Here is an 18,643-nt window from a genome sequence, read left to right as displayed (position 1 = left end):
TCATTCCAAGCATGTGTATCAATTTGTACCTCTCTATCTACATTATTCCGTGATTTATTCAGTTTTAAAATTGATACTGACTTTTTGATCACCCAGTACACCGGGGTGACAAAACTCATGACATATCTCCTAATATCGTTTCAGACTTCCTTTTTGCACAGCGTAGTACAGCAACTCTTTTAGCATGGACTGAACAAGTCGCCGGAAATCCCCTGCAGAAATACTGAGCGATATATCCGTCCATAATCACGAAAGAGTTGCCTCTGCAGGATTTTGTGTACGAACTCACCTTTCGAATATGTCCGATAAATTTTCAATGGGATATAGATGGCCGAATCAATCGCTCGGATTGTCAAGACTGTTCTTCAAACCAGTCGCAAACAGTTGTGGTTCGGTGGTATGGTGCATTGCCATTACGTCCGTGAATGGCTGCAGATGGTCTCCAAGTAGCCGCCTATAACGTTTTCCAGTCAATGATCAGTCCAGAGAACCAAGTCCATTCCACGTAAACACAACCGCAGCATTAGGGAGCTACCACCAAATCACACGGTTCTTTGTTGACAACTTGAGTCCATGGCTTTGTGGAGTCTGCGCCACACTCAAACCGTTCCATGAACTCTTAACAACGGAAATCGTGATTCATCTGAGCAGTGCACGGTTTTCCAGGCATCTAGTGTCCAACCGATTTGGCCACGAGCCTAGGAGAAGCACAGCAGGCGATGTCGAGACATTAGCAAAGACACTCGCGTCGATCGTCTGCTGCCATAGCCCATTAACGCCAGATTTCGCCGTCCTATCCTAACAAATACGTCCGTCGCACGTTCCACATTGGTTTCTATGTTTATTTCTCGCAGTATTTTTTGTGTGTCAGCACTGACAACTGTACGCAAACGCCGCTGCTCTCGGTCGTTACGTAACGGGCGTCAGCCACTGCATTGTCCGTGGTGAGAGGCAATGCCTGAAAATTGACGCTCTTGTAACGCTTTTGACACTATGGACCTCGGAATATTGAGTTTCCTAACCATTTCCGAAATGAAATGTCCCGTGCGCTTAGCTCCAACTACGATTCCGCGTTCAGAGTCTGTTTATTCCCTTCTTGCGGCCATAATCACGTCGGCAACATTTTCACATGGAGCACATGAGTACAAATAAGAGGTTCGCAAATGCTCTGTCCTTTTATACCTTGCGTAGCGATTCTACCGCCATCTGCATACGTGCGTATCGCTATCCACGACATTTTGTCACCTCAGTGTAATGGGTGTGAACGGCGTCAGATGTCTTAGTCATTACTGTGAAGAACACGGAATGCCACATACTCGTGCTAAGCACCTCACATATTTTAAAGGGAGCATCATGGAGGTCTCCATTTGGCCGGATAGCCGAACTGTGCAGTATGCAAATTTATAGGGTATTTCGATGTGTCTATGGCCCGGTGATGGACTGCAAGTCATCGTGTGACATTACATGTCACCTCTCATCCGACAATGCCGAGGTGCTATTTTTCACCAGGAGAATGCACATCGATGGATGTCACGTGTCTGTATGAACTTCGCAGGAGAGCTTCTGTGTAGTTTGGAAGATAGGCAGAAGTAAAGCTGTGGGGACGGGGGATGAGTCGTTCTTGGGTAGCTCAGTTTGTAGAGCACTTGCCCGCGAAAGGCAAAGGTCTCGAGTTCGAGTCTCGGTGCTCCACACAGTTTTAATCTGCCAGGAAGTTTCATATCAGCGCACACTCCGCTGCTCAGTGGCAATCTCATTCTGTCTGTGTGATGTTGAGGCACTCCCACAGACAGCAAGATCTCGAGACCTTTCCCGAATATAAGATAAATGCGACGAGTTCACATGTCAGCTCTGTCCCATTGCAGTATCGATGATATCAATGATAAGCCAACACGGTTGTTGTGGTAAACTTGCCTCAGGAGAGGGTACAACGGCTCTATGACAACCTTCCTAAACTGGGTAGGACAGAGGGGGTGCAACCTCATACTGGAAAGCGGACTCGTGCTGCCAAGTTCTTCGCAATTTTGGCTCGACAGACACAAGGGGACCCTGAGAATCTTTCTCTCTTTTATAGTTTTAAATAGTGACAGTATTTCTAATAGTTGTAGTCGTTAGGATAAGTGTAGTATGGGAATGAAGAGAGAGTATTTTTAAAGATGGACCGAACGCCGTGAAATACTAAACATGAATTTATGATACATCCTTGTACATACACTACTGGCCATTGAAATTGCTACACCACGAAGATGACGTGCTGCAGACGCGAAATTTAACCGACAGGATGAAGATGCTGTGATATGCAAATGATTAGCTTTTCAGAGCATTCACACAAGGTTAGTGCCGGTGGCGACACCTACAACGTGCTGAAATGAGGGAAGTTTCCACCCGATTTCTCATACACAAACAGCAGTTGACCGGCGTTGCCTGGCGAAACGTTGTAAGGAGGAGAAATGCGTACCATCCATCACGTTTCCGACATTGATAAAAGTGGGCTTGTAGCCTATCGACATTGCGGTTTATCGTATGGCGACGTTGCTGCTCGCGTTGGTCGCGATCCAATGACTGTTAGCAGAATATGGAATCGGTGGGCTCAGGAGGGTAATGCGGAACGCCGTGCTAGATCCCAACGGCCTCGTATCACTAGCAGTCGAGATGACAGGCATATTATCCGCATGGCTGTAACGGATCGCGCAACCACGTCTCGATCTCTGAGTCAACAGATAGGAACGTTTGGAAGACAACAATCAAACGCAGCAACAGTTCGACGACGTTTGCAGCAGCATGGACTATAAGCTCGGAAACCATGGCTGCGGTTACCCTTGACGCTGCATCACAGACAGGAGCGCCTGCGATGGTGTACTCAACGACGAACCTGGGTGCACGAATGGCAAAACGTCATTTTTTCGGATGAATCCAGGTTCTGTTTACAGCATCATGATGGTCGCATCCGTGTTTGGTGACATCGCGGTGAACCACATTGGAAGCGTGTATTCGTCATCGCCATACTGGCGTATCACCCGGCGTGATGGTAGGGGGTGCCATTGGTTACATGTCTCGGCCGCCTCTTGTCCGCATTGACGGAACTTTGAACACTGGGGGTTACATTTCAGATGTATTACGACCCATGGCTCTACCCTTCATTTGATCCCTGCGAAACCCTATATTTCAGCAGGGTAATGAACGACCGAATGTTGCCGCTCCTGTACGGGCCTTTCTGGATACAGAAAATGTTCGACTGCTGCCCTGGCCAGCACATTCTCCAGATCTACATCTACATCTACATCTACATTGATACTCCGCAAGCCACCCAACGGTGTGTGGCGGAGGGCACTTTACGTGCCACTGTCATTACCTCCCTTTCCTGTTCCAGTCGCGTATGGTTCGCGGGAAGAACGACTGTCTGAAAGCCTCCGTGCGCGCTCTAATCTCTCTAATTTTACATTCGTGATCTCCTCGGGAAGTATAAGTAGGGGGAAGCAATATATTCGATACCTCATCCAGAAACGCACCCTCTCGAAACCTGGCGAGCAAGCTACACCGCGATGCAGAGCGCCTCTCTTGCAGAGTCTGCCACTTGAGTTTTTTAAACATCTCCGTAACGCTATCACGGTTACCAAATAACTCAGTGACGAAACGCGCCGCTCTTCTTTGGATCTTCTCTATCTCCTCCGTCAACCCGACCTGGTACGGATCCCACACTGGTGAGCAATACTCAAGTATAGGTCGAACGAGTGTTTTGTAAGCCACCTCCTTTGTTGATGGACTACATTTTCTAAGCACTCTCCCAATGAATCTCAACCTGGTGCCCGCCTTACCAACAATTAGTTTTATATGATCATTCCACTTCAAATCGTTCCGTACGCATACTCCCAGATATTTTACAGAAGTAACTGCTACCAGTGTTTTTTCCGCTATCATATAATCGTACAATAAAGGATCCTTCTTTCTATGTATTCGCAATACATTACATTTGTCTATGTTAAGGGTCAGTTGCCACTCCCTGCACCAAGTGCCTATCCGCTGCAGATCTTCCTGTATTTCGCTACAATTTTCTAATGCAGCAACTTCTCTGTATACTACAGCATCATCCGCGAAAAGCCGCATGGAACTTCCGACACTATCTACTAAGTCATTTATATATATTGTGAAAAGCAATGGTCCCATAACACTCCCCTGTGGCACGCCAGAGGTTACTTTAACTCTCACCAACTGAAAACGACTGGTCAATGGTGACCGAGAAACTGGCTCGTCACAATACGCCAGTCACTACTTTTGATGAACTGTGGTATAGTGTTGAAGCTGCATGGGCAGCTGTACCTGTACACACCAAGCTGTGTTTGACTCAATGCCCAGGCGTATCAAGGCCGTTATTACCGTCAGAGGTGGATGTTCTGGGTACTGACTTCTCAGGATCTGTGCACCCAAATTGAGTGAAAATGTAATCACATGTCAGTTCTTGTATAATATATTTGTCCAATGAATACCCGTTTATCATCTGCATTTCTTCTTGGTGTAGCAATTTTAGTGGCCAGTAGTGTACGTAGGACAGAGGGGGAGCAACTTCATAGCGGAAAGCGGACTCGTGCTTCCAAGTTCTTCGCAGTTTTGGCTCGACAGAGACAAGGGGACCCTGAGAATGTTTCTCTCTTCAATGGTTTTAAATAATGACAGTATTTGGAATTGTTGTAGTTCTTGGAATAAGGCTAGTTGTGGGAATGAAGAGAAAGCATGTTTAAAGATGGACCGAACGGCGTAAAATATTAAACATGAATTTATGATACATACTTGTACATACATTTCTATTGGTTCAAAAATGTGTTTTGCATTCGGAATGTTCGTCCCGCTTGTACGACGGGCAGAGATCGGAGAGTATCAGTAGGGCCACATAAGCTATAACTTAATAGCGACAGATAAAATGTTCTACCAAATACAACCTTATTTTGCGAATCTGCTGGTCCTAACTGCCTGCTACACGGTATTGTTTCTTCAGCGTCATGTTCTTTGACATCCCTCAGACACCCTAATCTTAAAAAATTAACTATATTGAAATTCAAAGTTATCCAGATAAACGAGCTTGATGTGTGGTAGAAACACAGCTCCGTATTTTAAAATCGTTTTATTTGGTTTTTGTTGTTCAAGCTTCGGTTCTTCCTTTGTTGCTAACGGGGGCACTCTCACTTCATTGTGCCTTTTAGTATTTTTATTGAATTGCTCTTTCCGTAATCAAATGCCTGTTTTCTAGTAATTCAACTCCTTAAAAATATTGTCCAGTACAATGGCAAACATATTACTGCCGCTCAGTAACCTGCGCAACATGTTATGTGATATTGTGTGCGCTATAAACGTAGCCGTATCTGTAAGTACGTCACGGCAATCTCTTTCAGACGGAGAGCAGACGTAAAACGTAGCCGCTATTGTGGCCTGCCGGACGGTCCAGTAACTGCTGTGCCTGTAGTGACGTCAGAGACTGAGTATTCACGTCACGCGCGAGGTGCGTCTTTACGGCCGGCTGGGGAGAAAGTCCACAACGAGGACTGACGGGCACAATTCTCTACGTCCAGTTCTCTGCCGTCCCTGCCCTTGCGCAGGAACACGAGTTATGGCGACACACTGCTCCCCTGTGTGCCGATGGGCAGACTGATCTCTTCTGACACTGCATACCATCTCCTGGGCGGAAGGACCCTAGTTAAAGTATTACGTGCTGTCGACATAATTTTTTGGGAGGGAGGGTGTTGGGGTGGGGATCATGTCTTGCAGCCGGTTTGGTGTGGTATGTCACGATTTTCTCTCATAGTACCGCTAACACTCCATGTTCTCGGTTATTTGTTTCACTGCCTGACAAAAAGACCGAGTCACACAGAAGGGCGCCGCGGGGGGGGAGGGGGGGGGGAGAAGAGGTACGAAACGAAATGAAACTTTAGATTGAGATTGAGAGGGTGTGTGTGTTATTGCAGTGATTAGAAAACCGAGACACATTTACCAAAAATTTGGTAATAGCAGTCCATTTATCAATATGACGTTGCACCCGGCTCTGACCTGGGTAAATGCACTGATTCGATGGGGAAGAGTATTTTAAAGCCTTGCTATCCTGTGCTGGAGCAAGTTCACCAGCAACTGTTCAACTAGTCCTTGATATTCTGGATACTGCCACTGGGACGGAGCTGATGTACGAACTGGTCCCACGCATTTTCTAGAGATCTTGCTGACCACGAGAATACCTCAACATCATATAAGCACATGACAGATACACCTCTCGTATGTGGAAGAACATTATCCTGTTGGAAAATGGCACCACGAAATTGTGATATGAGAAGTAAGATATGAGGACGACAGTGTCTGTGACGAATCGTTGTGCCGTCATATTTCCCTCATCACGACCAGCTGTGACCGGAAGCCGTACCCCCTCCCACCCCCCCTGCCGCCGCAGCCAATGACTCCTCATATCATGACGGCAGGAATAACACCGGTGTGCCTCCCCAAGGTAGTGGAAGAATGGAACCTTTCCCCCTGGTTTTTGCCATGCTCGCCAACGATGGTAATCCAGGTAAGTACACAACCGCGATTCATCTCTGGTTTGAACGCGATGCAGTTCATCAGCAGCGCGCGTTTCCTGTCACGCTAGGACAGCCGTTTATGTTTTTATGTTAACGGCAGCCTACACAGGGGACGATCGACTCCGTAGCCCTGTTGCTGCTAGTATCTGATCAATGGTGCGGGCTGAAACAGAATGTTTCCAGGGTTCCATTACGTATTGTTGGATGACAGGTGCGAAAGCGAAGGGGTTACGGTGTGCTTGATGCACATTAGTGCCTTCCTCCCTTGTGCTGGTCAGACGTGTTCGACCAGAACCTTCTCGACGAGTATGTTAATCCTGACGTTCCGATGCAGTCCATCATCGGCTCCATGTCACTTCCGTAAGCGCCACAAATCTGGACAGTTCACGATTCGGCCAGCCGGCCAAATGGAAGTCCACAATGAGGCCGCTTTCGAACTTTGTCAGATGCTTATAGCTCTGTCTGACACGAATATGTAGCATCTCCGTGTCCTTCACAATCATCACTCAACACCTGACGCTGTTCCAAGCACTTATATACCCACTAGGCATGGTAACAATACTAAACACAAACAATACTAATGTACTCTGGTGGCCATTCTACCTGTCATAGATGACTGTCTCCCTCATCATTTATACATCCGCCGATGGTATATAAGTGTACAGTGTTACTTTGGCATCACACCATGTCTTTTGGATGCTTCACTTTTTTTGTCAGGCACCGTGCTTATTTCACATTCTCCCTCTTCCGGTATAATTTTTATCCTCTACAGCTCCCTTTAACACCATGGAAGTTATTCCTTGCTGTCCGAGTAAATGTCCTGTCACCCTGTCCCTCCTTGTAGTTTAGGTTCCCCACACATTCCTCCACTTACCAGCTCTCAAATGGTTCAAATGGATCTGAGCACTATGGGACTTAACATCTGTGGTCATCAGTCCCCTATAACTTAGAACTACTTAAACCTAACTAACCTAAGGACATCACACACATCCATGCCCGAGGCAGGATTCGAACCTGCGACCGTAGCGGTCACGCGGTTCCAGACTGAAGCGCCTAGAACCGCACGGCCACACCGGCCGGCTACCAGCTTTATCAGTATACTTAATTTCCAGCGACAGATCTGCAACACATCAGTTCTCCACTTTCACGGTTTTCACACTGCCAATAAGTCTCTTCCGTATAGTAGTGCAATTGTGTACTTTTGTTACTAGTAGATATCTTTTTGCGTGGCACTGTCTCTTAGTCTCTCATAGTATGCCCTTTGGTCAAATCATCATATTCAAACGTAGGTTTGGAAATAGACAAATGGTGCATTAAACTGACCAGCATGAGGTCTATTTGGTTGGTTGGTTGGTTGGTTTGGGGAAGACCAGACAGCGTGGTCATCGGTCTCATCGGATTAGGGAAGGATGGGGAAGGATGTCGGCCGTGCCCTTTCAGAGGAACCATCCCGGCATTTGCCTGGAGTGATTTAGGGAAATCACGGAAAACCTAAATCAGGATGGCCGGACGCGGGATTGAACCGTCGTCCTTCCGAATGCGAGTCCAGTGTCTAACCACTGCGCCACCTCGCTCGGTGAGGTCTATTTCTGCAATATTATACCGAGATATATTTTACTTCTGCCTACTTATCCAAGTGTCTCCCGGCTTTCTTTGTGTAATTAGCGGTGTAGTCATACAGGTTTCGAATGTCTCTGTAAGTTTATTCCGTTTATAGTACTTAATCTTTGCAAATGATTCGTAAACGTTGCATTATAAAGCGTGTTTCACCAAAGGAAACAACTAAATTAACGGCAGATACCAAAATAGGAATCGTGTAGGTAACAACTTTCCGGTATACAACCCAATGAAAAGATGAATATTCAGGCTGATTCAGCTGCCCCTACCGATATCCTTTTATGCAAACCCGCATAATAGAACAATGCTGTTGGCCGGTTTGCTCCGGAGACGCGAAGCACATAGTCAAAATGTCGCAGAATAACTGGTAAAGTATACGAAGACAGACCATTTATACAAATTTTGTTTATGAAACTACTTCAGCACATTAATGCGGCAAGTCATGTATTAATCAGGGTAATTAAGAAAAACTTAATGATAAGAGGGGTAAACTTAAATATTTCGCGAATAATGTCAAGGGTCAAACAATATCAGACCACATCATAAACTGAAACTTCTTGGCATCCTCTTGATCTATGTATTCTTCATGAAAATAGAATAACGATTGATATTTACATGTTTATATTTGAATGTTCCGATACAAAACTTAAAAATAAAAAAACTTGAAAAAAAAGAACTGTCGAAAATTTTGTGATCTGATACGTCTAAAACTAAGAAATAAAGCAGATTAGAGAAACATTTGATGCGCTTTGGAAAGATGCCTAAAATCATGTACAGCGAATGAGATACCGATTGAGAATTTATAATTCCATTTTTTACTTAGAATTTTAGAGACTACTGGAGGGTACTTGTCAGGTGATGTTTTACTCAGTGGTCCCCTAAAGTCATTTATTTATAAGCTTATAAGGTGCTGTAAATGATTTCGAGCAGCATTCAAGGCATGAGAACTGTTTCTCTCTCTGTTTTATTTCCTACTTTGAGACAAATCATTTCACCAAGCATTTGACCATTTTCTCTTTTTAAACTTCTTTTATATTGTGTAGTCCTTGGTTCGTACTTCATGCCCAGCCGGATTAGAGCGGTTGTTGCTGGCAAATGTTGCAGCTCTATGGACATTCTGCATCCTGTTAACCCATCTCCCCCCCCCCCCCCCCAGGCCGGATTACAGCGGTTGTTACTGGCAAATGTTGCAGCTCTATGGACATTCTGCATCCTGTTAACACATCCCCCCAGCCCAGGTATTCTCCCTACTATACTGTCTATGGACAATAAGTAAGATTTCGTTTTTTTTTCCCATACTTACACTTGTCGCAACTTCAATGGCCACGTGTGTAATATGCTGTTGCCAGCTTTTAACCGCGAAACGCAAATGGGTGCCATTAGTGCTGGCTCGAAACCATAGTCGCTCAGAAGTGCGGCAATGTTGAGACGTTGCCGTAGAAACGTAAACAAAATCGAGTACACTATTGTTCGTGGTAGACGCACGTAGCAGTCCCGCAAAGCACTATTTTCTTGATGCGGATCTTCTCAGACCTTCTTTGACCAAATAGACTGTAGGTGCTTAAGAGGTAAGTCAGTAGTAGTACTATTATTAGTAGTAAATGTAATGTTGCAGTTTTGATCTTCACCTGAAGAGAAACGAGGTTATAGTGTCAAGTATTCCCGAACGGTCATCTTCCGGCGGGGTAGGGACGTATTGAGGATGCAATTTTAGAAAACCACATGAAAAAGGAATGCAAAGTATGTAAACATTGTCTAAGAGGAAAAAAATTATATTAAAAGGCATAAATCAATAATCAAGGTGATACACCATATTAAAAGCTTCTTAACACTTTTTAACTAAATTTACTTCTTAAGCGATGTGACCTGATTGAGAATGTCGTAAAAGCATTCTATTTTTTATTTTAGATTTTGAGCCAAAAATGAACATTACTGCTCGAGTAGTCAATATATTCTGAAGTTGGAAGTGCTTTCATAGCGCAACAGAACTTGAACAAATATTCAAATGAACGCAGCATTACGATCACAACCTGTAATATCCCGGCACAATTTATAAATGTAGTCGTGACCCATATCTCAGTCTGTAAATCTAACGCCCGTTCACAAATGAACATGAAATGCAGTAGTCACTTCGAACATATTCAGGAGCAACGTCAAGTTTCGAAGTTCTCGCCAACATAGGCTGACCATACTGGCTGCAATACGCATATAAAAAAATTAAAATTATGTCTTCTGATGGCAGCTCCTTTCGAATGATTCAGCTGAAGGCAGAATGCATTTAATACCTCGTACTCAGATTCTACAATACTGTAGTATATTACACCAGTGTTGTGTGTGTTTTCGATCATAATGGATAAAATTTTGTACCAAGAAACGACGGAACAGTAAATCAATGCAGTTATAATTAAACTTTCGCTCCTGCTCCAGTGTAGGCGGCAAAATATTTTCGTTTTAGATACCTAACTTCATAAACTGGTACACCTGCCTAACATCGTGTAGGTAGCCCGCGAGCACACAGAAGTGCCGCAACACGACGTCGCATGAACACAATTACTGTCTGAAGTAGTGATGGAGAGAATTGACACCATGAATCCTGTAGGGCTGTCTATAATTCCGTAAGAGTACTAGGGGGTGGAGATCTCTTCTGAAACGCACTTTGCAAGGCATTCCAGATATGTTCAGTAATGTCCATGTCTGGGGAGTTTGATGGCCAGCGGAATTGTTTAAACTCAAAACATTGTTCCTGGAGCCACTCTGTAGCAATTCTGGACGTGTGGGGCGTCCCACTGCCCTGCTGCAACTGAACAAGTCCGTCGGAATGGACAATGGACATGAATGGTTGCTGGTGATCAGGCAGGATGCTTACATACGTGTCACCTGTCAGAGTCGTATCTAGACGTATCAGCGGTCCCGTATTACTCCAACTGCATACGCCCCATACCATTACAGAGCCTCCATCAACTTAAACAATTCCCTGCTGACATGCAGGGTCCCTGGATTCATGAGGTTGTCTCCATACCCGTACACGTCCATGCGCTCGACAAAATTTGAAACGATGCTCGTTCGACCAGGCAATATGTTTCCAGTCATTAAGAGTCCAATGTCGGTGTTGACGGGCCCAGGTGAAACGTAAAGCTTTGTGTCGTGCAGTCATCAAGGGTTCGCGAGCGGGCCTTCGGCTCCGAAATCCCATATCGATGATGTTTCGTTGAATGGTTCACGCGCTAACACTTGTTGATGTCCCAGTACTGAAATCTGCAGCAATTTGCGGAAGTATTGCACTTCTGTCACGTTCAACAATAAATTCCCTTCAGTCGTCGTTGGTCCCGTTCTTACACGAAGCCGCAGCGATGTCGGAGATTTGATGTTTTACCGGATTCCTGACATTCAAAAAATGGCTCTGAGCACTATAGGACTTAACATCTGAGGTCATCAGTCCCCTAGAACTTAGAACTACTTAAACCTAACTAACCTAAGGACATCACACACATCCATGCCCGAGGCAGGATTCGAACCTGCGACCGTAGCGGTCACGCGGTTCCAGACTGAAGCGCCTAGAACCGCTCGGCCACACCAGCCGGCCTGACATTCACGTTCGTGAAATGGTCGTACGGGAAAATCCTCGGTTCATCGCTACCTCGAAGATGCTGTGTCTCATCGCTCATGCGCCGACTATAACACCACGATCAAACTCACTTCATAACTTGACACTGTAGCAGGAGTAACCGATCTAACAACTGCGCCAGACGCATGTTGTCTTATATAGGCGTTGCTGACCGCAGCGCCGTATTCTGCCTGTTTTCCTATCTCTGTATTTGAATATGCATGCCTACACCACTTTCTTTGGCACTTGAGTGTAGGGATGATGTTCAGAGTCTGCGCTGCAGGATTTACGTTGTTCGTGTCATGACTTGCCGTTAGGCACCGGTGCTGGTACGGAACTCGGACTCCAGGGTCCAATGATATGCAGCGTCAACGGCACACGCTACTGTAATCTCCTTCGTCAGCATATGATCCTTGCTACACGGGAGAGGGGTACTTTGGACTCCACTGCTTTAATGCTTGATGGAGCTTTTCCTCACATTGCTCGTGAGGTCACTCGGTTACTCCGTAACACATTTGGAGAAAACCGAATAACTGGCCGATCGGTCCAAACTGCGTGACCTCCAAGATCATCAGATCTAAACCCGTCTGATTTCTGGCTGTGGGGTTACCTGAAAAACAGGTTTTATCAATGGGACACTAACACACGATGGAGGCTGGAGAAGAGCATAGTGAGGCTGGTAGCTAACAACACACCTGAGACGATTCGGGCAGCCGTGGAGCAACCTCTAGTGTGGTTCCAGGCTGTCGTGAATGCAGATTGTCGTCACACTGAACAACGTTCGTAACCTGGGACGTAAACATGGTACGCAATTAACAAATGTTACACTCTTATGCCGAAATTAAAATTTGTTTCTTTCGATAGTTTAATCGTTATTTCTCTTCTGCATGTCGTAACAAATGGTTCTGTGGTGTCACCGCCAGACACCACACTTGCTAGGTGGTAGTTTTAAATCGGCCGCGGTCCATTAGTACATGTCGGACCCGCGTGTCGCCACTGTCAGTGATCGCAGACCGAGCGCCACCACAAGGCAGGTCTCGAGATACGGACTAGCACTCGCCCCAGTTGTACGGAGGACTTTGCTAGCGACTACACGGACGAAGACTCGCTCATTTGCAAAGCAGCTAGTTAGAATAGCCTTCAGCTAAGTGCGTGGCTACGACCTAGCAAGGCGCCATTAGCATTACATTGCATTTATCTAGAGAGAGTCTCACTTCTATCATCAAGAACGCTGTATACAAATGATGGATTAAAGTTAAGTATTCCAGCAGCTACGTACTTTTCTTTATAGCATTCATTACGTATCCTGTTTCAGACCTCACGCCCGCCTGCGGGAGTTAGCGCGTGCATCTTGGCCGCCTCTTTCTATTGGTGTGCGTAGTGTTGGCAAGTCTGCCGACACTACAGGTTCCATTAAGTTTCGTTGTCTCACGATCACTTGTTTTTCGTGGGTAGCCTCTCAAACTACCCTGTCGTTAGAGCCCAGGTTCAAAACTCTGATGTTCAACAACGATTGTTTTGCATGGCGGATACACTGTTTTTGACGAAGTAAGCAAAATTGAGTAGGAATACAAAAATGTAGGTACCTGAGTTCATAAGTAAGCATGAAATGCGTGAATATCGTGCACTTAACACTGCACTGCAGATCTAGTTTTCCTTAGAAATATTCCAGAAGTTTGTAGATATAGCGATTGACGCTGTTCCCCGGTTTCTCATTACAACTGAGGAGGAAATCTAAACGGATAACATTAGTTATCGAAGACTAACATAAACTGAAGACAATCTAGCATTTACAATCTCGTTATTAGCAACTGGAGACGTTTACGCTATCGATGGTTTAACATTTCAGTAGTTGCGCGGTACTCATGTTCATAGTGACATATGCTAAGTACTCCAGTAGTTTTACTAAAGTATGAATAAGGAATAAAATATCAATAAAATGTTTGTTACGTGAGACCTCTCACATAAAGTAAACGTAAAATCTGCCACATAGCTTATTAGGCGGCAGATAGCGTGATCCTGAGTAAACTATTTTTATTTTTAGTCAAATATCGTTTACGTAGCAGTGATACATCAGCTATTTAATTACAGATCCGATGAACGTAACCAACGAGAATGATCAAGTCTCTCGTATATTTCCAGTTGTAGTCAGTATAATAGATATATTTCATAATCCATCTTGCTCGGTACAATGCCGCGAATGTGTAGTGTATTCACAGCAGGAGACTTCATACGAGACATTTTACTGAATATCATTAAACTGCCTCTCCACTTGAGTAAAAGCAGTATTGTTGTTTTCGCTGAGCACTCATCCCCTTACAACACGACTCCTCTTGTGACAATTCATAGCTGGTCACTCAAAAATACCTTACTTGCTGCCGGCCGAAGTGGCCGTGCGGTTAAAGGCGCTGCAGTCTGGAATCGCAAGACCGCTACGGTCGCAGGTTCGAATCCTGCCTCGGGCATGGATGTTTGTGATGTCCTTAGGTTAGTTAGGTTTAACTAGTTCTAAGTTCTAGGGGACTAATGACCTCAGCAGTTGAGTCCCATAGTGCTCAGAGCCATTTGAACCATTTTTTTCTTACTTGCTGAAACCGGCTGCGACGCTAAATAAGTTTTTACAATGGTACAGCTGTTATTTAATCAAACTGCTCACAACAGCCGCGGGTGCCCTGTGACCAAGAAGAGGCACATGCTGTACAAAATAGCATATATGGGGTACTTACAGCGTGTTAGTACCTCTTACCAGAGCTGACTGTAGGAAGTTATCCAATGAGATAAGAGAGTCTCACGGTAGAAAGAAGTTAAGTCAAGCTGAAGTATTTTACATGTAATGTGGTAGTGTTTATGTCTTACGTAACTACTTTATTAGGTGGAAAAAATTAACGCATCACGTGTTCAAAATCATATCTTCTGACGCATTTCGATCGTAGCCCATTATCAGAACATCCCCGAAATGAAGTTTAAATGTCATGAACGGCACAATATATACAAGACATTAAGAGTAAAAATATTTCGAAACATTCACAATTAAGTTTGCTTATCACATAAAATGCGTTCCTATATAGCACTTATCATGCGATCACATGTATATGAAGGTATTTTGTATGATATGTAAACTTAGTTATGAATGCTTTTAAATATTTTTACTCTTAAGGTCAGGTATACATTGTGCCTTTCATGCCAATTATATTTCATTTAGCAGACGATCTGATAATGGGCGTTAGGAAACATAACTTTGAACAAAAATTGATAAGCTGGTTTTAGTGACTTAATAAATCAGAGAGAGTTTACATTATCGTAGCAGGTCTCTGTGCGAATTTACGTCGCAACTTCGGCTATATTGCTGCGCTCTTATCGAGAATCTGCGGGGAGACAATTCCTCTCTCCAAACGCCGTTGAATAAAGTTACAGAACCATTATTTTCGATACACTGCAAAAATTGTTCCTCTTATATTTTGCCTAACGACCGAAACAAGTTAAGCGAAATTCAAGACTATAGTAGCGATAAGAGCACACAATTTTCTTTCGTACCCTACATTACACACGAGTTTATATAACGGTACGAAATAACCTCCACCGCTTACTACCTAGGCCCATACAAGGAGCTTATGTACGCTTATGTATCCTATTATGCGTGATTTGCTGAGCCAGCCATTGGACTATTTTCTAGAAATTCCTGGTCATCCTCACATTCAGTCAGCTTGTGCTAGACAAGTACTATCTAAGATGAAAATTTCGAATTTGCAATCTTGCGGAATGGCTTGTTATCAACAATATTACATGACATCACTCCACGAAAAAATGCATAGGAGTTTATAATTTACACAACGACACTGGCAGAAGATCTAGTGAATAGAGACTCGAATTTAAAATAACACCGCTTTGGGAGCCACAGCACTAGCGTTTGATAACGACATCGGCTACAGAGGCCAGTTAAATCTCGTTGTGCAATGGAAAAGTACTTAATGAGAAACACAGGTCAGGCTAGAAAACTTGATCCAACGCAAAATTACATTTTTATGACGCCTAGAGAGATTTCCATTCTTCTGTGCAAAGAGGCTGATTATATGACTGTTAGTACACTAAAGACATTGTGTAGGATATGATAGTTTTGAATTTCATTTGACCATGGACACGTGAGAACCTGAGTGAGAAGAGTTATAAAGGAAGAGAGATACAGACTCGTCATGCAGGAACTCAGAAATGAAGATTATATTGCATCAATTAAGATGATTCGTGTTACAGTAACTAACAACAGAGACAAAACTGAAAAGCAGTCGAAGGTTTCTTTAAACGTTTGTCTACTTCAAGAGATCAACCATAAAAACAATACCGACATCCTGGAAATATTTCAACATCAAAGATACAAATCCATTAGACATATGAAGAGAATAAAAGCACCAGGAGATGATGGTCTTTCTTTAGAAACGATTAACGTTGTAGACAAGTGATACAATGGGTACTTTCAAAATTATTTACAGAATTTTTTGAGAGAAGGACGTACCAGTTACTTCTCAGTAATACAGAATATGGTCACTAAAATTATCATCAGCTGCATAGAAAAAACGGTTTGTCGCGAAACCTATTCCCAGTAACCCTAGAAAAAGATTTAAGATGCCTAAACCGGGAAGATGGAGAATAAAATGTATCTATACCATCATGACGTTGTTCTTTTACTTTTGTAGCGCCATATAAACTTTAAGATTAGTGTCAGAGCTTGTAAGTAGGCTGTTTAGGTTTTTATGTTGGTAACGACACGTAGCGCTCTGTATGAAAATCACTGACTGTGCTGTGTGCAGTCTGTGGCTGGTTTGCATTGTTGAAATATTTGCTATTGTAGTGTTGGGCAGTTGGATGTGAACAGCGCGTAGCGTTGCTCAGTTGGAGGTGAGCCGCCAGCAGTGGTGGATGTGGGGGGAGAGATGGTAGAATTTTGAGAGCGGACGATCTGGACGTGTGTCCATCAGAAAGAGTAAATTTGTAGTATTGGATATCATGAACTGATATATATATGATGACTTTTGAACATATTAAAAAACTAAAAACCCGCCTCGATTGCAAAAAAAGCACCTAGTGTTAACCCAGGTTTCGGCGTAGATAACTACACCTTTTTCAGAACAACAATAAAACCCACTAGTGCCTAAGAAGACTTTTGTCAATGATTAAAAGAACACCACAGCTATACATTTACAGACAAAAAAGAAAAGGAAAACACAAACAGCACATATGTACAAAGTCTAAACCACTACTTAACTCAATAGTGTACGCTCCACCTCACACCGGTCTATGTTCGATGGGCAATGATCCGCCATAAACTGCAGTTTAGTGGGGGATCATAACATTACAAAGTAAGTTTTTAGTTTATAATGAAACAGTTCGTATTCAGTCTTCATGATTTAGATACAAAACACACACACACACAAAATTTATGTCAGGGGCTGTGGCTGTACATTCTGATGTGCCTTTATAGGATATTAAAAGAAAGTTGTCAAATATTTTGATAAACAGTGGTACTCATCGAACGACGAATGGTAACTCTAGTACACATCGGCTCATAACACATAACTGAGATCTGAAAACTTGTTCATAGGAAAAACTTAAACACATTCAGTTGAATATATAAGCAGAGTCACTGCACTGATGCTCTGTCAACAGGGTCAAGAGAATGTTTTGATATCAGCATGACAGCACTCTTGGTCCACTTTAGCCTGAGCATTAGGTAGTACGTAGGCAGTTGTGTTGTTGAGTTGTTTTGAACTTTAGTTTCATTTGTGTAGTTGTGCAGTAAACTACTCAGAACCTTGGGTATGTATTATGGAACATTACCTAGTTACACAGTGCATATGCCACCTAGTTTATTCCTCATTTTGAATAGATTATCTGAATATCAATTTCTTTTAGCTTGGTGTTTAATAATTTGCAGCTGAAAAAAATGGCCTTGTGATCTGACGATATAATTTTATGGCCTTCAGCCAGCCGGAGTGGCCGAGCGGTTCTAGGCGCTACAGTCTGGAACCGCGTGAACGCTACGGTCGCAGGTTCGAATCCTGCCTCGGGCATGGATGTGTGTGATGTCCTTAGGTTAGTTAGGTTTAAGTAGTTCTAAGTTCTAGGGGACTGATTACCCCAGATGTTAAGTCCCATAGTGCTCAGAGCCATTTTTATAGCCTTCTACTAAACAAGGAAACTTTCTGAAAGTCCGCACTACTGCCAATGCATGCTTTTCAGTGGTAGATTAATTATGTAGACATTGGGTGAGCATTCTACTGGCAAAAACAATAGTTCTTCACACAAGTTGCCCTTCCATCCCTTGACACTTGTTATAATATATCTCTTACGCAATAGCGTATCGTAAAGCATCTGCGGTTAAATGATACCTCTCAGTGAGTTCAGGCTGGCATAACACTATACTGCTTTGTACTACTTCTTTTAAGTATGCTAATTCCTTTTGACAATCTTCTGTCCATTTCCCATTCGCTCCATTTACCAATAAATGAGTCAGATGAGTATAGTTTAGTAACTGCTTTGGTACAAATCCCCAACCCAAGACACAATTTCAGCTGCCTTGTCTTCTTGCTATGGGTATTTCACAAAATCCTCTGCCTGTTTTAAGTCTGGCTCAATATCTTTACAACTGACTATATGTCCTAAATTTTTATTTCTCCCCGACCAATACTTTTTTTCCAGCTTCAAAATGACATTAATTTTTAACAAGTCATTCTAACACTTCTTGTATAATTTTGAAGTGCCCCTCCCACATTCTAGCAGCAATGAAAATATCATGCACATGAACTATAATTATCTTTAGTATCATCCCCCCTAGAGCCTGCTTCAGTGCCCTTGTAAATACAGACTCACTGATACA

This window comes from Schistocerca serialis, chromosome 4, assembly GCF_023864345.2.
Source record: "Schistocerca serialis cubense isolate TAMUIC-IGC-003099 chromosome 4, iqSchSeri2.2, whole genome shotgun sequence".
NCBI classification, from domain to species: domain Eukaryota; kingdom Metazoa; phylum Arthropoda; class Insecta; order Orthoptera; family Acrididae; genus Schistocerca; species Schistocerca serialis.
The sequence above is the reverse complement of the archived record's forward strand: the minus strand, read 5'-3'. Positions refer to the sequence as shown.